Source organism: Staurois parvus, unplaced genomic scaffold, assembly GCF_062004578.1.
Source record: "Staurois parvus isolate SC_StPar_1 unplaced genomic scaffold, SC_StPar_1.0 ptg001192l, whole genome shotgun sequence".
Classification (NCBI taxonomy): domain Eukaryota; kingdom Metazoa; phylum Chordata; class Amphibia; order Anura; family Ranidae; genus Staurois; species Staurois parvus.
The window spans coordinates 1,274,898-1,280,006 of NW_028318988.1; positions in this window are offsets into that span (position 1 = coordinate 1,274,898).

Below are 5,109 nucleotides of genomic sequence, written 5' to 3' on the forward strand. Positions count from 1 at the left end.
GGGCACTATGCTCCATGTATGGTGGAAATGTCCAGTGGTTCATAGATTTTGGATCGGAATGTTTAATTTTCTTTATTCAGTAACAGGAATCAGTATTCACAGAACACCGGAAGTAGCTCTATTTCATCTGTTGCCCACTGATATTCCCAAGAAATCAGTAAAATGAATTCTTTATATTTTGTTAGCAGCACGAATTACAATAGCTAGAAGTTGGAGACAGTCATCTATTCCGCTAGATTGGGTCAAACAAAAACGTAATTGGATTATATCTCTTTCCCATTTTGTTATATAAATTAGCTTTGTGTTCGTGTCTAATTCTGCGAGTATTCTATATACTTTGGCAATACCGTGCTTCCCATCTCCTCGTGACTCCAACATCCTTTCAAACAAATTCCAATGATTTTTTAATCTCAAGGGTTTTGAGAGATTCCCAATAAAACATTTTAATTGATGATATCTCCACTCATCTATCCTAATAAAGATCTCTCCCTTTTTCTCTTCCAAGTCTTTAAGTGGTCTCAATTTCCCCTCCACCAATATATCTCTCAATTGAACATCGTCCTTTTTGAACCATTTCCCTGTTATCTCTTCTCTGCCTGGAGGGAAAAACTCTGTGTTTCCTAGTGGCATTAATATAGAATTGAAATCCCACTTCATATTTTTGTGCAAGTTATCCCAGACCCTTAAAACATTTAAAGTGTAAAGACTTGTGATACCTTTAATTCCTCTATACTGTGCTGGCACCCATATAATCTTACTCAAACTAGTTCCACTAAGTTCATTTTCAATTTTCACCCAACTTTTCCCTTTTAAATTATTTGTCCAATCATAAATTCTTGCTAAAATTACTGCTTTGTAATGTCTTTACACATCTGGCAATCCCAATCCCCCCTTCTCTTTATTCCTGCTTAACAATTCAAAGGATATTCTTGTTTTTTTATTTCTCCATATATATCTTGTTATCATTCTTTTCATTGTCCTAAAAAAGCTTCTGGGAGTTTGATTGAAATCATTTGAAATCTATACAGTATTTTGGGTACAATTACCATTTTTACCAGGTTTATGCGTCCATGCGTCCATGACGGGTGTCCTCCTTCTAATGTTTTTAATTCCTCCCTGATCTCATTTAACATTGAAATATAGTTTAGTTTATACAAATACTTATGTGAAGCAGTGAGTTTTATTCCTAAGTATTTTATATCCCTTTCTCTCCATATAAAGGGGAATTCCTGTTGTATTTTTTATTTTTCGCCCTTTGGTATATTAATATTCAGAATCTCAGTTTTTGTTGGATGAATTTTTAAGTTCGATAGTTCTCCATATTCCTTCAGTATCTTCATTAAATTTGGAAGTGTTATCCTGGGGATCCCCACATACAGCAACAAGTCATCCGCAAAGGCCGCTACTTTATGTTCTGTAGTTTCTGTCTGAATTCCCTTTACATCCCCACTAGAGATGAGCGAAGTATTCAAAAATTCGATTCGACTGATTCGGCGAATTCGTGGAAAATATTCGATTCGAGTCGAAAATATTCGCTGTGAATTTAACTTAAAAAAGGGTGTTTTTAGGCTTCAGAGAGACTTAATATTAGTGCAGAACACTGTACCTTTAATTTAAATGCCCTTGGAGTCTGCTGGGGAAGAGAAATAATACTGTCAGTGAGTATGACATGCAGATGAGTGCCGTCGATCTTAGAATCACCGCACACTTCACTCATTTGGGCAGTCACGGGGCCAAAACCAGTGTTTGGAGCCACAGTGTGGCGGTGGAGGCAGCAGCAATGGGAGGCCATACAGCAACCTATGGCAAAATGGAAACCAGCAGGAGTGTGAGGAGACCTGAAAGTGGCACATGGCAGAGTGGGAGCAATGGGAGGCGGTACAGGGACCCATGTCACACTGTGGACCCAGCAGCAGCGTGACGAGGCGGTACGGGGGCCCATGGCAGATTTGGGGCCTGGCAGCACCTATAGGAGGCCTGTAATCTGCCAGCAACCTATGACAAAATGGAAACCAGCAGGAGTGTGAGGAGACCTGAAAGTGGCACATGGCAGAGTGGCAGCAATGGGAGGCGGTACAGGGACCCATGTCACACTGTGGACCCAGCAGCAGCGTGACCAGGCGGTATATAGGGGCCCATGGCAGATTAGGGGCCTGGCAGCAGCTATGGGAGGCCCGTAATCTGCCAGCACCCTATGTCAAAAAATTCAACACACCAGCAGTGTGTGAGGAGACCTGAAAGTGGCACATGGCAGAGTGTGGCGATGGAGACAGCAGCAATGGGAGGCCGTACAGGGACCCATGAGAGACTCTGGACTTGGCAGCAGCATGAGGAGGCGGTATATAGGGGCCCATGGCAGATTAGGGGCCTGGCAGCAGCTATGGGAGGCCCGTAATCTGCCAGCACCCTATGTCAAAAAATTCAACACACCAGCAGTGTGTGAGGAGACCTGAAAGTGGCACATGGCAGAGTGTGGCGATGGAGACAGCAGCAATGGGAGGCCGTACAGGGACCCATGAGAGACTCTGGACTTGGCAGCAGCATGAGGAGGCGGTATATAGGGGCCCATGGCAGATTAGGGGCCTGGCAGCAGCTATGGGAGGCCCGTAATCTGCCAGCACCCTATGACAAAAAATGGAACACACCAGCAGTGTGAGGAGACCTGAAAGTGGCACATGTTTGGGGCATGATTCATGGCGGATTTAGTCAGTTGTGTCAGGAACTAGTGGTTTGAAATCCAGACTAATCCACGCCTGATTCATTTTCACAACCGTGAGTCTCTCCACACTTTGGGTGGACAGTCGTGTCCTCCGCGGAGTTGCAATACCTCCTGCCGCACTAAACACGCGCTCCGATGCCACGCTACTGGCCGGGCATGACAGCCTTTCAAGGGCAAATTCAGCTAGTTGGGGCCAAAGGTCAAGTTTCGTTGCCCAGTAGTCAAGGGGATTGTCTACCTCGGTTGGCAGGGTGCTGTCCAAGTAGGCCCAAGCCTGTTGTTTGAGGTCCTGCTCCAGGTCCACCTGATGCTGCTGCTGCTGGTTAGTAGTTTCCTCACTGCGCTGGTGAAGAAAGCTACTCATCATCGACTGCAGACTGAGGCAGCCGCTGCTGGTGGAGCTGCCACTGCTCCTACCACCCCACCCCTCCCCTGCTGCCATGGCAGCGGAACGCGAGCGCACAGGGCCCACAGTGTCTGAGGATGGACGTTGGCGCAGAAAGGCAGAGACCAACTGACTACATAGGTGGTTTTTATAGTACGTTATTTTGGCCTCCCTCTCAGCAGGTGTGAAAAAGGCCACCATTTTTGAACGGTAGCGAGGGTCCAACAAGGTGGACAGCCAAAAGTCATCCCTCTGTCTGATGGTTATTATTCGGCTGTCGCTACGCAAGCAACCGAGCATGCTATGGGCCATTTGTGCCAAGGAATGCGAGGGACTCCCTGCCTCCATCTTCACAGCATACTGCCACGGTGCGTCTGGGTCCTCTGTCTCCTCCTCCTCCTCCTCTACCAGATGCTCCTGCTCCTCCACTCCTGTCCGCTGAGTGGAAAAACCACCCATTTCACTCAATAATTCCTGAGCACCAATGTCCTCCTCTACCTCCTCCTCTTCTTCCTGTCCTGCCCCCACAGGGGTCATGTGGCGTTGAGATCTGTGCGCCACGTCTACCGCACCCTGACCAGCCATTGTTAACAGCATTTGTTCCAGGACGTGCAACAGAGGAATGACGTCGTTCATCCCATAGTCCTGCCGACTCACGAATAGCGTGGCCTCCTCAAAGGGCCTGAGCAAGCGGCAGGTGTCACGCATGAGCTGCCAATGGCTGACATCGAAGTTACACAGGGGAGTACCTTTATCCACTTGTAACATCAGGAAATCGGTGATGGCCTTTCGCTGTTCGTAAAGGCGGTCTAACATGTGTAGGGTTGAATTCCACCTTGTTGCAACGTCGCAGATCAGGCGATGCTGTGAAATTCCGTTCTGCCGCTGCAGCTCAAGGAGGGTGTGCTTTGCGGTGTAGGAATGGCTGAAATGCATGCAAAGTTTACGTGACATTTTAAGGATGTCTTGCAGTGGGATGGTGGATTTTAGGAACCACTTGACAACCAGATTGAACACGTGAGCCATGCATGGCGCATGGCACAACCTTCCTTGACGCAGAGCAGACACCATGTTCTTTCCGTTGTCGGTCAACATGGTTCCGATTTTCAGTTTGCGCGGAGACAGCCATCTGTCGATTTCTCTGTTCATTACACTGAGAAGTTCCTCCCCTGTGTGACTACGTTCGCCTGGACTTGGCAGCAGCATGAGGAGGCGGTATATAGGGGCCCATGGCAGATTAGGGGCCTGGCAGCAGCTATAGGAGGCCAGTAATCTGCCAGCACCCTATGTCAAAAAATTCAACACACCAGCAGTGTGAAGAGACCTGAATGTGGCACATGGCAGAGTGTGGCGATGGAGACAGCAGCAATGGGAGGCCGTACAGGGACCCATGACAGACTCTGGACTTGGCAGCAGCATGAGGAGGCGGTATATAGGGGCCCATGGCAGATTAGGGGCCTGGCAGCAGCTATAGGAGGCCCGTAATCTGCCAGCACCCTATGTCAAAAAATTCAACACACCAGCAGTGTGTGAGGAGACCTGAAAGTGGCACATGGCAGAGTGTGGCGATGGAGACAGCAGCAATGGGAGGCCGTACAGGGACCCATGAGAGACTCTGGACCTGGCAGCAGCATGAGGAGGCGGTATATAGGGGCCAATGGCAGATTAGGGGCCTGGCAGCAGCTATAGGAGGCCCGTAATCTGCCAGCACCCTATGTCAAAAAATTCAACACACCAGCAGTGTGTGAGGAGACCTGAAAGTGGCACATGGCAGAGTGTGGCGATGGAGACAGCAGCAATGGGAGGCCGTACAGGGACCCATGAGAGACTCTGGAATTGGCAGCAGCATGAGGAGGCGGTATATAGGGGCCCATGGCAGATTAGGGGCCTGGCAGCAGCTATGGGAGGCCCGTAATCTGCCAGCACCCTATGTCAAAAAATTCAACACACCAGCAGTGTGAAGAGACCTGAATGTGGCACATGGCAGAGTGTGGCGATGGAGACA